Source organism: Pteropus medius, unplaced genomic scaffold (genome assembly GCF_902729225.1).
Source record: "Pteropus medius unplaced genomic scaffold, Ma_sr-lr_union100, whole genome shotgun sequence".
Classification (NCBI taxonomy): Eukaryota; Metazoa; Chordata; class Mammalia; order Chiroptera; family Pteropodidae; genus Pteropus; species Pteropus medius.
In genome coordinates, this window is record NW_024342538.1 from 369,116 (window position 1) to 384,746 (window position 15,631).

At 34.5% G+C, this 15,631-nt stretch overlaps 1 pseudogene; it reads right to left on the reverse strand.

Annotated features, from left to right (window-relative positions):
• Nucleotides 1–15,074: 15,074 nt before the first annotated feature.
• Nucleotides 15,075–15,193, reverse strand: LOC120605449 (uncharacterized; annotated as a pseudogene).
• Nucleotides 15,194–15,631: the final 438 nt, after the last annotated feature.

Sequence of the window (15,631 nt, forward strand, 5' to 3'; positions counted from 1 at the left end):
GACGGGAGCGGGCTTGTTCTGGGTGGCATGGCCGTAGACTTGTTACTGATTTTCAGTTTCATACTATTGTAGTCAGAAATTATAGTTGATATAATTTCAATCTTTTTGAATTTTTTCAGACTTATTTTGTGGCCTAACATATAATCTATCATAGAGAATGTTGCAAGTGCACTTGAGAAAAAGGCGTACTCTGCTGCTGTTGGATGGAATATTCTGTATACATTTGTAAGGTCCATTTGACTTATAGTATTCATATCTGCTATTGTTCAAATCTCATGTTGTGCTCTTACTACAATAAAATAAAAACACAGGGGACACAGATGGTAACTGGTATTTGCATATGTCCAAACTTATCAAATTGTACACATTAAATATGTGCTGTTCTTATATATCAATTATACCTTTATAAAGCTGTTAAGAAAACAGTAACTATTCTGATTCCTAAGGGACTGTCAGAAAAATGCAATATATCATCCACCCTTTCATTCAAAATTGAGAAAAATGTCATCTCTATAATCCACTCCCCATGGCACAGTACAAGCTGATGCCTAATGTCATCATGACCACAAATTCTTTCCCCCTTTCTTTCTCACTTTGCCCTTACCAACATTGCTGTTTCTTCTCAGAAAAGACCACTTTGATTCATGGCTACACACAGCTCCTCCATAGCAACCTTCGCATTTTTATTGTTGCTTTTATTTAAACTGATCTGTCTGCTTCTGTTAAAGATCACCAGCAATTTATAACTTGATTTGCAGTCACGGCCAAACTGCTCTTCTCAGGGATTTTGCCCTCTTCTTCCTTTTGAACTTTCAAAACATAATTTGACTATGGAACAAAACATATCCCCTTTGAAACAGATAAAAAGAACAGTGGTTTCTCAAGTCCACAAATCATGACAAATCTCAAACTAGTGGATGGCAGCCAAGGAGAGTGTATAATGTTTGCATGGGAAAACAACAAGGTCATTGTATGAGCCCAGAGCCAATAGGTGAAGCCCATAGGCCCGCAGACCTGGGTGGATTTATCCCTAGAGCAAGAAAATGAATTCAGGAGCGCCTGCGAGAAGAGCTCTTGCCCCTAACAGAGAGCTTGAAAGGCAAAAGGAACTGAATAATTCCTGGTTAAGGCACAGTAGTACAAGTCATAATTTATAAGACCTGAATGAAAGTGTATTTGTTTTCTCTCATTTGTTTTCCAAATCTAAACCCCTTTTTGTTCTCTGCCAAACTATTCCTTTGGATACGAGGCAATGTCATAGCTATACAATAACTACTACAAAGCATCATCTTTTGCTAATAAGTAAAATTTCACACACACCACCTAATCTGACTTCTTTATGATTTATTAATTCTTTAGTGACTATGAAAAAGATATTCTTCTGATATTTAAAGAGACTAGTTTAATATAAGTAAAGGTTCATCCGTGAGTGCCTGTATTTCACAATGTTGGAGCCTCAGTTATTCTAAACCATGTAGTTTTCTGAATAGCTGAAGTTTTATTGCTTTGAACGCCAATACTTGATTTTAATCATATATAAATATTTCTCAAACAGATTATACTCTTCCTTGCCTCCATAAAATGAGTAATATGAATGAAAACTAACTGTCTTAGGGTATTGACTACAAACGTGTTATTATACTTCATTGTAGTATAATTTTGGCTCTTGCAGGCTATTTATACATATATTGGGTTGTTTGCCCTAGATAGCTTTGTAGTGTGCTTTAATAGTTTTCCTACATTCTGTTCTCTGACAATTGTCTCTAGTTACTTTGTTAACAGCTCAACATTTAGAAACTCTTTTCATTTCTAATTCACTGCCTCTAACGTAGGGTGGATTTAGAAACAAGATAACACAGATGTATTACTATTAGTAGTTGAAATAAGATAAAGAGGTACTGAATATAGACAAGAGAAACTTTGAAATTCATCAACTTTATTGGGCACCGCAACCTCTCTTTTGGTCATTTCTAAGTCTTTTTGCTTAATTATGAGTTCCTGACTGTATTCTGCAAAAGTGAGATTTCTAGTTTGGTGAAATGTTGCTACATTTCCATTCATCTTGGTATGTTTCAAAGATTAGGTTTTTGTTGATTTTGATTTTGTAAGTCCAAGTAACTCCTCTAATTAATATTGAAAAATTTGATTTTTATCTACACTGGCATAATTGTTTATATTTGAACACAAAATAGATCATTCTTACGGGATATTAATATTTAGGAAATGACTTATGCACAGGCCTTTTTCCCCTCCATTACATTTAATCTAATCAAGAGTCATTGATCTCAATTAAGAAAGTGCATTTTGCTGGCAACTGCTTTTGCTATTTCTGACTTAATTCTTTTGTATATATTTTCTCCTTTAGTCACTTTACTCTCAAGGGAAAATATAGTACACATCTAGCATTTTTAATCTTCCTTATTTAATCTTAAAATTGATTAAATATAGAACTTGTTATATCAATATTTTTACATAATTTCTCTCAAACCACAAGATGCTGTATATCTAAATGATGCAAAACAGAATCAACATTTTATGTCATCTTTTTCTTTCTTAGGGACATAAAGATAACTTTTAAATGGAAAGATATTAAAATAATAAATATTTAACAGGTTTTTCTATATTTAATTGTCCAACAGCCAGAATGATGATGATATTGGTTTTAATTCCATGATATCAGATTATAAACTTCCCTGTCTTTTTAATGGCCACTATTCTTTCATCGGTATGTATGCGTGGGTGAATGGATGTGTGTTGCATTGGAGGAGTGAGAGTAGAGTTTGGATGGAATTTCTGCCAGTACCAGGTGCTGTATGGCTATATTTAGAGATAGAGTATTATGTGGAAAAGAGTAGGTTTTGAAGAAAGACAAGTCTGGATTCATATATCCACTATCCCACATATTAACTGTGTGACCTTAGGTTATGTTATGTCTCTTAGTCTCAGTTTGGGATCACTTGTGAAATGAAGATAATAATACATACTTTGAAGGGTTTGGGGGAAGATTAGAACTGATATGACACACGGAAAGCACTTGATAAATAGTAATTATTATGGTCCTCATCATCTTAATATCTAATTGAGAAACTAGATAAAATTCAACTCAAATCTCAGCTTTTCCACTTACTAGCTATGTAATCTGGGTCATGTTAAACTGAACATTTATGAGCTAAGTTTCATCATCTGTGAAAAGAAGATTGTACTTTCTTCTTCATGTCATTATGAAGATTAAATGAGATAATGTATGTAAAGTTCCCATTATGGTGCCTGGCTCAGGTTCAGCTCTCTTAGAAAAATTAGTTTCTTTTCTACTCTCCTTTGAAGATCACATGAAGGAAGGATTAAGAATGTGACTCTAACCAAGGCTTTATTATCATTCCATGTCTTGCAATGAATACTTGTAGAGCCTCTTTCTTTCTGTCTTACTAAGAAAATGAAGATGTATGGGGTAGTAAGATAAGGATGGAAAAATATCTTGGGTACACATACTTAGAGGTTTATTTATTTACTCCAACACCCAGAAACATTTGCTGACATCTATCATGTGCAAAACACTTTGCATGTTTTTTAAGTTGCAATGTTTAATTCAAAATTTTTATCCAAATTATGATGGGTTGTAAGTATGTATGTAGATCATGTTTCTGCCATCATATCCTCAGCCTTAGGTAACTCTGATACACAAAATCATTTGGTCACAAACCAGAAGACAAAAAGAGTGCCTAACATGGATTGAAGCTTTCCAGTTCAAATAGTCCCATCTTTCAGCCAGGAAGATTTCTATTTCATAAAGTTTAATTTCATGTTATTAAGTGATTGTGTATAAACAGGACATCCATTAAATGACTACGAATTTAATGGGTGCAAAAATACGTACTGTGAAAACTCTTCATTCTCTCCCACTGCCCTCAGACAAACAATATTACATTTTCCTGTATAGCCTTGGAGAGAACTTTAAAAGGCTGATCATTGATCTTCATTTATCCTATTTCTCTCTCTTCTCTATTATTTCCTGAAATGATTATGCAATGAACAGTCAGAGGAACCTGTGCATGTTGCCCAAGGTAAAGAGCCACGGAGACGGTAAATGCAATTATATTAATGTTTTCACCATCATTACATTTATATCAAATTATAAAATCAACTAAGAACCTTTTTAGTGCTACAGTCCTTGAAAGTATCAGAGATTTCCCCAGTGAGAAGCTTCAAGAAATTAAAATGAATTCTGTTGTTGTGTTATATGGCATTCTAACATGGCTTAAAATCAACAAATCATAGTAGCAAATATGCCCCAGAAAACAGACATTCTTCCAGAGAAGAAATTCATTTTGACCTCTCAAAAACTCTTGTGTTCATTATTTTAAAGAGAGTTCGATTTTCTCTCCATATATTCATTTGAAGGTACCTGGTTAACTGCCATTTGCCTTCAAAAACTTGGTATTACTCATGTTTTTTTTTTTTAAAAAAATTAGACATTATCCAAACAATTGTAGGAAACAAATTACCTCCTGCAACCATTTTTCCTCTCTGAAGCTATTTTATCGCTGTAAGCTGTGTAGCATAATTAAGGTTTTAGTGGCTTAGGACTTGAAGATGAAATGCTTTGGAGGCAGATAAAACTGAAATCAAGTTTGGGCTCCTTCACTTGTCTGCTGAACTCCACTAAGTCTCAGGTTGCAATGTGTAAAATCGAAATAATAATACCTATGTGCAGTGCTGTGGTGAGGATTTGAAGTAACTATATCATATAACACTAGAGGTCACATTAAAAATAAATAATAACAGAATGCACTCAAATGAGAGTTGCTGTTGTTGTTTGGTGTTGTTGTTATTGTTGTTTTTGTTATTATTATTATTATTATTATTATTACTATATAAAGCAAAGTAGTCTGAATCAAACAAGCAAGCACTTGCTTTGAGCACATTTCAGGAAATAGAATTGAGGACAGGCTATATTTATGACAATGCATTATGATGATTCTAAACTCCTTAGAACCAACTGTCTGGTAAAAGCAGCCACAAATTGAGCAACCTAAGGACTAGAGAAAAATTTCAATGTAGAGTGGGTAGTAGGGGGATATTCAACAATGTTGATGATCACTCTGCTCACAAGGGTCTGGACAAAGGAAATACTAAATGAGGTGAAGGAATACTAGACTTTAAGAGCAACATTTTTCACTCTATGTGTGATTTCAGCAAATCACACCTCCAATTAGACTCTGCACAATCATGGTAATCGCCAAGAACCCCTCTGTTCCTGCCATTTTATGAGTCTCTGGCAACGAAGTTTGAGAAATTGATGGGATGGAGCTTATAAAGAGGACTGCTCATGCAAAAAAAAATCATTTTCTGTCTCATTGCAACTGGTCAGCACCACAGCACCTACCACGCAAGTGAGTATAAAACAAGTAGATCAGGGGAATTCTGTTCTCCTACGAGCTCAACCTATTGTCTCCATGCTACCTATATCTTCCATTAGTATCACGGAGTGTTTCGGTACATTGAATATGAAAAAGACATATGTAAGCTTCAAAATGTGTATACTCTTCGTTCACTTGGAAAAAGGTGTTAAGCAGATTGAAAGTCCAAGGCAAGTATCTTAGTTTTACATGATGTGAGAAGCTGCTCTTTATAAAGCCCTTCTTAGCACACTCTAGTTTCGCATTGTCTCAAGTGAAGAAGGACCCAAAGTGGCTCCGTTTTCCCACTCACCTTTGCTTATTTAAAAAAAGCAATATTTGCCTTGTGTCCACAATAATAGTGTGTTAATTAGTCTGTGAAGTGGCTTTTCCACAAATTGCACCTTACAAAGTACTCCTTTTGGTTTTAGTTTTTTGGGAAGATTTTGAACTGCGAATTGCATAATATAACAGGTTACTTTTGCCTTTAAATACATTTGACTCTTGAACAGCAAGGGTTTGAACTATGCAGATCCACTTATACACGATTTTTTTTGCCCCTGTAAATATACAGTCGCCCCTCCATATCCCTAGGTTTTGCTTCTGCAGATTTCCAACTGCAGATCGAAAATACTGTTTCCAATAGTGGTGGGTTGAATTCTTGAATGCAGAGAGCCAGCTGTGTGCAGCATTATTTTGCACCACTTTATATAAGGGACTTGAGAATCCATGGATTTTGGTATTTGCAGGGGGTCCTGGAACCAATCCCCTGCAGATTCCAAGGGATATGGAATTGTTTTAGGCTAGTCAACTGTTATAAGTCAGTTTTTGACTGAGTGTGGTAGTCAGCATGTTGTTCAAAGGTCAACTGTTTAAGAGCTTTAGTTAAATTTTAATGCTTTATATCGACTACAGATGTTATCTTTGATAATCACATATTGTATGATGTTTTTGTTTCCTAAAAAATGAAAAGGTTTAAATATATATGTAGCGGTGTGCTGGAGCCAGCTCTTACTGTTTCATGAGACCTAGTTAGTATTATTCCCAAATCTGCATTCAATGGTATATGGGTAGCTGGAAATTGGTCATGTTAGGACTATTTACACCATGAAAATCAGCAAATGCTACAAATCAGGACTTCTCCATCTAACCCCCAAACTAGTTGTTATGCATTTACCAGCCCCTTTCAAATTTGTGATACAATGGCACATTGAAATCCACTAGACACTGGATATTTACTAGTTTAGATTGAGCCTCGCAATGTATCTCCTAAAGATTTTTATTATTAAATTTATCGGGGTGACATTGGTTGAAACATTATAATTTTCAATAATACATCATACGTACAATTTAATAATACATCATATGTACATTGCATTGTGTGTTTATCGCCCACAGTTAAATTGCCTTTCGATGCCCAGATCCAAGAGGTAGGAGACCGTGTATAGAAGTTAATCTCCAGTATTCTGCAGCACTCACACTGCTATTTTCATCTTCAATATAATACACTCTGATATCAGCATTGTGAAAATATTCGGTGGATGTAAATGTGATCTGAGTAGTAATATTCTTTACTTGGTATTGCCCACAGAAGAGCATATCATCATAATAAGTAATGTGCATGTTACCACATTATTTATGTTCAAATTTTACAACTGTGTATAGCAAGGCTGCAGCAAACAGACTTCCCAAATATCAGCAACAATTTAGTGAAAGAACAGGAGTCTCTGAGCAGGAAAGGCACAGGAAAAAAAAAAAAACAGAATTGTTTGGCACCAGCCAACTTTTTCTTAGTTGTCTGAGATTGGGAGATTGGGTAGGAACTTAGGCAGGAGATGGGGAATATATTTTAAAAAAACATTTTAGCCTTTAGAAAAATCTGAACTCTTGAGTCACTGAAATATTAAAGGAATTTATCAATCAAAGAAAACAATGATGAGTTAAATGGTTTAAATGTGGAATAATTGCAAAAACTCCTAGTTAATTATTATTTGCCATAGATGATTAAGGACCATAAAGTGATTTTCAACAAAGCAAGATTAAAAGCTTGATCAAATCTGAGAGTAAAAACTCAGGAAAGAAAAAAAAACATGAAGAAAATCTGCACAGAGTTTAAGAGTTTTTAAGTCCTGTGAATGTTAAGAATCATATCTGAAGTAATTTTCTCCCAGAAAACCAAAGCCAAAAAATATTGCTTGTTTTTGTGTTTGGGGAGTTTATTAAGATAGACCATTACCAAGTTAAATCAGTAATAATTCAACATTATGATGCAATCCCTCAACTATACTGAAGCCCACATAAAATTAATTTAAGATGATAAAACATTATATTAAAAGTTAGACAAAGTCAAAAATTCAATCAATTGCATGGTCAGGTTGAATAAAATACTTTTTTTCTAAAATGAGCTAAAAACTGAAATGATGTTAAATTAATTTGTGAATTTGCATGTGCAAAGTCAGTGACTTACATTTACTCTCTAGTGACAAGTGCTATCATTTATTAAGTTGTATGTCAAGTACCGTGTACTTAGCACACATTCATTATATCAGTGGTCCACAACTTTTTGGCATCAGGGACCAGTGTTCCTATGAGAATCTAATGCCTGGTGATCTGAGGTGGAGCTGAGGTGGTGATGCTAGTGCTGTGGAGCAGCTGCAAATACAGAAGAAGCTTCGCTTGCTCACCAGCCGCTCACCTCCTGCTGTAGTGGTCTGCAACCACTACAGGGGTTGGAGACCCCTGCATTATATCATGTGATCCTCATAATAACTATAGCACAGGAGACATTATTTCAATTTTATAAGTAGGGAAAAGGAGACCCAGAGAAGTTAAGAAACTTTACCCAGATCACTCCACTGGCAAAGATATACGAACTTAGTTTTTGTCTGACTGCTAATCATAGCTCTTTCAACTTTACCAACTACTGAATCCTTTTAAATGTATCCCATTTTTTTTGCTAAGGCATTCATAAAAACAGAAAAAATAAATTAAGATAGCTCTTTTTAGAGCTCAAAAACTACACAGTAAAATCAAAATATTACTTGTTTCTGAAAGAATAGTCACAGTTTTACATAAGACTAAATGGGATTAATTACTACTCATTAACTTGTGTGTAGTGCATGTTAGATGCTTTTTTAAAATCTATCCAGCTGCCTTCCTTTTAGAGTTAAATCTCCCAATATATGCAGTCTTTATGTGCTGCTGTGTTTTTCCATGACGTCTACTTTGTCAACCAAAGTGTTGATCTTTTCATTTTCTGGCAGTGGTTGTGGATACATGGTAAGGGGAGGCCAATAGGACAGTTCTACCCAGGACTTTGAATCTGAAATAAGTGACACAAAGATGAGAGAGTTCAGTTCAGACCCTTTCATGATGAATATTGTGGTGTCCAGTTGGAGTAACAGTAATGATCAAGGGTAGGAAAATCTTATATAACAGTGAGAGAAGATCATAGAGGTGTTTTCTGTTTGGCTTTTCCATAAATGCCCTGCTGCCTCTGTCATTGCCCAAGTTTGGGCCTCTCACTTTTATTTTTTCCTTAATTCTGTGAGTCCCTGATACCCTTCCAATGGATTTTTTTTTTATTTAGAGTCAGCCTCTGTTGTTTTCAATCAAGAAAACTGTCAGATATACCATCTTTGAAGTATGAGTGGGTCTTTGATGATTATGATAGTCACCAAAAAAAGTTAATGTTATTTCTCCTGGCTTTTAATCTGTGTTTACTTAGAAACAGCATATGACAAGGATAATTTAAAAGTACATAAATGAGGCTCCTAAGTGTGCAAAATATAAATGACTCTTTTTCAGAAATTGTAGTCTAAATACTGTAATCGGTGCTGACAAAAACTACAAATTAATGCTATGTGAGTTGGAAAACAGAAACCTTTGTTGGGATGATACTTTGATACTCAGTCTAGGATATGGTCCAACAATTCCCCTCCTGGGTACATATCCGAAGGAATTAAAATCAGTCTCGGGTTATTTGCATATCCATGTTCATTGCAGCATTATTCACAATAGCCAAGATATGGAAACAACATAAATGTCCCTCGACAGATGAATAAAGAAAATGTGATACATGTATACCATTTTATATAAATGTTATACATATTATAAATATTATATGCATTTATATAAATATTACTCAGTCATAAAAAAGAAGAAAATCCTGCATTTTTGACAACCTGGAGGGCAATATGCTAACTGAAATAAGCCAGCCAGAGAGAGACAAACACTGTACAGTATCACTTATATATGGAATCGAACAAAAGTCGATTTCATAGAAATAGAGAATAGAATGGTGGTTGCCAGGAGCTGGGGGAGGAAGAAATAAAGGGATATGTGTCAAAGGGTACAGACTTTCAATTGTAAGAGAATACGTTCTGAAGATCTAATATACAGCATTGTGACTACAGTTAATAATACAGTATTGTATGCCTGGAAGTTGCTAAGAGTAGATCTTAAGCATTCTCACCACACACACAGACACACAAAAAAAGAGTTACCTATGTGAGGTGATAAATTTGTTAGTCATCTTGATCTTGGTAGTCATTCCACAATGTATACGTATATCAAAATCATATTGTTCATTTAAAATATATACAATTATATTTGTCAATTATTCTTCAATAAAATTTTTTGTCATAGAATTTTTTGAAAATCATAATTTGTAATCAATAGTAAAATAATTGGAAACATTTGGGGATTGCATGCTTTAGAAATTTTTAAATAAAAATCTATTAAAAAATCTATTAACCAGTAAAAAAAAAAAAAGATACATAAGGAAAACTCTCAACATAGTCTATATTCAAGCTACTAAATTACCTGACTTCATGATCAGGAAATTTTGAATCTTAGTACAATAACAAGGAAGTTCCATTCAAGTGTTCAATGTCATTCATATAATAACTACAAGTAAAAATAGTGCATAGTTTATAAAATGACAGTACTTACTGGAGGCAAAAATCCATGGCTGACAGCCAACAGATGGTCTGTCAGAATGAAACAAATGAAAAGGTCCCCAACTACATTACTTAAAAACAACTTTGCTTGAAAAATCAGCTTCTTAATATCAGAAGGCACACATACTAATTGTTCTAACTCTGAATCGTATTCTACAATCTTTGTTAAAAAAAGAAATTAATTCATAATTTCTTTAATTTTGTTCATCAAGGAAAATCACTCAGTTCAAAATTTAACATTTATCAGATGCACATAGAATAGGTACATGGCAGGAAGCTTCTGAGACTAAGACAAATGTGTCCAGGCAAAGTGAGAAAAATTCTGAGTTTCACCAATCCCAAATAGAAATATGTTTGAGTTATTTCCGAGTCCATTTTCTGTATCTTACCACTAGACTGAGGGAGGCAGCCTAGAAAAGAAAAGCCTAAAAACAATAGGAACCCTTTGTCAGAGGTCTACAATAGAGTTGATATAGGCCACCATTCAAGGGCTCCTTGTTCTGAGTCCCCCTGGTCCTACTAGGTTGTCCCAGGACATGGGGGGTATAATAGGAAATAATAAGTATCAGGAGGACTCAGAGACAAATTCCATGTATGTAGATGTTAATAGATAGATAATCAAACAGTGCTAAGCAATATAAACAAAATAAGAGATTCCAATATGAGAAAAAACAAATTGAAGCTAAGCTACTAGACAGTGTAAGGATTACAAGTTCAAGCTCATGAATCAGTAAGCCTAGATTTCCTTCCTTTTCTCATCTGTAAAATGGAGATAATATCATCTACCTGACAGAGTTGTTATAGATATTAAATTAAGCATAGCCATAAATCACAACAGTGTTTGGTGCAAAGCGAGAATTCAACAAGTATAACTACTGTGAGCCTCTATTTTCTTATCTCTGAAGTGGTATGAATTAACAGCACCTACCTTTGGGGCAGTTATGAGTGTTAAGTGAGATAATACAGGTAAAGCACTGAGCACTCTGCCTGGCAAATAGTAAATGTTCAGTAAATATCTATTATTATTATTATTATTATTATTATTATTATTATTTATAATCTCTTTTCTTCTTCCACTAGATGTCTTACTTCCAAGCACACTACCTGTCCTTCCTAAACTTAAGTTAAATCCCCCTTCCCTTCATTGGCCTACCACTGGTGAAGGTTGAGGCAGAGACAATCTTGAGGTTTCCCTAAAGGCTGTAGTACATGGTCAACTCTAAGCTAAGATGTTCTCTTCAGCTCTCATGTCCTGTTTAATTCTCGGTTCTCATCAGAAGAAATGTCCTTCATCAAATAGACAGAGGAACAAGCCAGACAGGCTGTAAATAAGGAATTATGCTTATTCCTAATGCAAGTATGCCTCCATAACCTCAAAGCTTTCATTCGAGAGCCTCACAATTGAGATTTTCCCATACTTTAATAAATAAACCCCTTAAATGTAAAAACTGTCTACATGCCATGATAGCAGGGTTGATAGCACTGCATAAAGGGGAACATATTTTATAGATTGATAAAAAAAGAACCAAGTAGCTAAAACATTTCACACTTTCGAGTTTGACAAGCAAGCAAAGATTGGATTCTGAGGCCATATGTGTAAAATATATACTACTGACATTTGATCCTAAAGGGAAAATTAATCATTTTCCACTAACTTTTAAGAGTAGCTTCATCCATTTTTCCTAAAATTTCCCTTCCAAGTGGAGGAAGAGTAAGGGCCTAGGAAATGGAGGGCATATTCATGAAGAGAAACTTAATCTTATTTGGCTAGAGTAAACCATTCAGGATAGGACTTAGCAAAAAATAAGGCAGGAAAGGAAGGCTAGAGTTAGATTGTAAGGTCTTGAACTCCATGCTGTAGAGGTTGGGTTTTCAAATATTTTGATCTGGCATGTTAAGTAAAGCTTAAGTTAAATGGATGTTTTGATTATGTTTTGAGTTATATAACTTGGTAAACATGTCTAAAGAAAAAGGAAAGAAATTATAGGACATTGTTCAACTTCATTATATAGGTTGATGGACTTTTTAAAGTACTGTAAAGCTCTAGTTGTTTTTCCAATAAGTCAAGCATTTCATTACCCTTTACACTGTAAAACTGGCAGATATTTGATCTGAGAAAGGTGTCAGATATGTACATCCCTAGCAGATTCATCCATTTTATCCAAAAGCTTCTCACATTTTCCCTTAGGCATGATGGGCATTCTGCCTCTTAGAATTCTATATTCTAGATCTGTTCTGTACATTGTTTTTAGTCTATTATTACAAGTCCAAACACTTTGTCAGAATATTCCCTAGAATTCCCTTGGAAACTTTTTGAAAATATAAAACTACATATTTAGAATGAAAGCTTGAAGTACCTCCATTTAAATAAATCTTGGAATATGTAGACTTTTGCTAAACTTAAAGAACAGGTTTTAATGCTTGAAATGCTTAACCATAAAACAACATAAGCACCCATATCTAATAGCCCAAGAGGCTAATTAGTAGAAAACAAATGTTCTAAAGTCCTTCTTTCTATCCCCACCCCAAACCAGGGTCATTGTTATTTACCAGGTTTTCGTCTGAAGAGAATACATAAGGCTAAATTGGAAAAATCTTAACAAGTCTTTAAAAAGATGGACAGGCTCTTAATTATGGCAATAGTATAAATAGAAAAGTGCCCTTAGACTATGCATTACTTTTACAAATGCTTATAATGAACTCTTTTATAAAAACCATGCCAGAGTAGAGCTAATTTAACTCAGTTTTCAATTAAAACTGAAGAGAATTATAATCTATTGCCTACAATTCTTTTCTCAAATACAATGCACCCAACTTTCATTTTAATTATCCAGTAGTTAATTCAGAAGAATGCTTCTAACTTTAGGAAAGAATTAAATAATCTGAAACTGCATGTTATCAGCAATTTCACATAAGATTCAGCTTACAATAGGTATTAAAAGAAGGCATCATAGTAATGGTTCACTTACATTAAAAAAAATGGACAGAGGATATGAACAGACACTTCTCCCTAGAGGACATACAAATGGGCAACAAATATATGAAAAATGCTCAACATCACTAGCTATTAGGGAAATGCAAATCAAAACCACAATGAGATACCATTTCACACCTGTTAAAATGGCTATAATCAACAGGACAAGTAATAACAAATGTTGGAGAGGATGCGGAGAAAAAGGAACCCTCAAACACTGCTGGTGGGACTGCAAATTGGTACAGCCACTATGGAAAACAGTATGGAGTTTCCGCAAAAAACTAAAAATTGATCTACCATATGATCCAGCAATCCCTCTACTGGGTATTTACCTCAAAGACTTGGAAACACATATCCTAAATGATATTTGCACACTGATGGTCATAACAGCACTATTCACAGTGGCCAGGACATGGAATCAATCGAAGTGTCCTATGATAGATGATAGGATAAAGAAGCAATGCTACATATATACAATGGACTATTACTCAGCCATAAGAAGAGATGAAATACAGCCATTTGTGACAACATGGATGGACCTCGAGATAATCATGCCAAGTGAAATAAGCCAGACAGATAAAGTTGCAAATCACATGATATCACCTTTATGTGAGATATAAACCTAAAAGCAACAAATGAACAGGACAAACAAACAGAGACTCACGGACATGGACAATGGACTAGTGGTTACCAGACGATAGGAGTTGGGGAGAGGGGGGAGGTAGACAGGGTAAAGGGGGTCAAATATATAGTAACAGAAAGAAATTTAACTTGGGAGGTGAACACACAGTATAAATATATATACGCCTTACTCTTAAAGTGTACAGCTTAGCTGAAACTTATCAGATTTCATTAACCAATGTCACCATAAAAAAATAAATAAATTTAAAAATAAAATAAAATAAAAGTGTGGTGTGTATTTGTGTGTGTGTGCATGTGTGTGTTGTACGTGAATGTACACCCTATCAGATCATGGTAAAAGCAAAATTTGGCAAATTATGGCCCTTTTGCCAAATCCAGATTACCACCTGTATTTATAAGGAAAGGTTTATTGGAACACAACTATGTCCATTCATTTATGCATTGCCTGACTGTTTTTTAATACAAGAGCAAAGTTGAGTAGTTGCAACAAGACCGTATGGCCCAGAAACCCTAAAATATTTACTCTCTGGTCTTTTACAAAAGAGGTCTGCAGACCTCTGGTTTAAAAGATCGGGTATAGATACCACTTACTGAAAAAGTCTATTCAGTATCAAAAATATATTCATGTAATGAAAATAAAGACATTATTCAAGTAATCTCTCTGGCAAGAGATTATGGTTATCATAATCCCCACTAAAGATTCACAGGCATATCAGTGAGAGATAACATGCACAGACACAATGTAGCATACTTAATGTCTCTTTAGATATATAGACAAGGAGAATTCATGACTCGCCTTCGTCATTTTACATAGTGTTCTCTGGGTTTACACACATGGGCTCATATAAATATTTTTGAATAAAAATTCAATCAACTGATTATTTCTCATATCAACTAGGTGAACCTAAGTATTATTGCCCTTATAGAATAATTTAGCATGTTTTGACAGACTACAGTGTGTCCTTGAACAAAAAAGCTCAGTGGTCAGAGAATTCAAACTTTTATATATATATATAAAAATTTTTAGGTGAGGCAACCCTTGGTTGACCTCACAGATTGCAAGCACCTTGTCAGCTTACAATCTCTTATTTTTATTTTTTACACCTACAGTACCTGGTCTTCCTAGGTGGTCTCGTATCCAAGTACTAACCAGGCACAACCCTGCTTAGCTTCCGAGATCAGATGGGATCAGGCTTGTTCGGTGTGGCATGGCCATAGACCAATTCAAGCTTTAAAAACAGTTTGAATGGCTCAGACTCAGCCTTATATAGTAGATATAACTCACAAATTTACTCAGAGAGAACAAACTTCAACTCTTGATTATGCTTCTTAGCAGCTGTATAAACTTGGGCAAGAGGTTTGTCCTCTCTGAGCATGTTTCTTTTTTCATCTGCTGATATCTAATTCACAAGGTAGATGTAAGGATTAAATGAGACACTCTACATACAATACATACTACAATACCTGGCACTTAGCCAACAGTCATTAAAATGTAATTTCCTTCCCTTTATAAATAATGTCTATTTTTTTTCAATTGATTATTCAGGTACAGACACATAAAGAACTATTGAAAACTAAGTGAGTGTATTTTGACAGTTCTCATCACTCAAAAATATAGACAGGATTAGTGAGGTCAAACTGAAACTGAAATAAGTCTA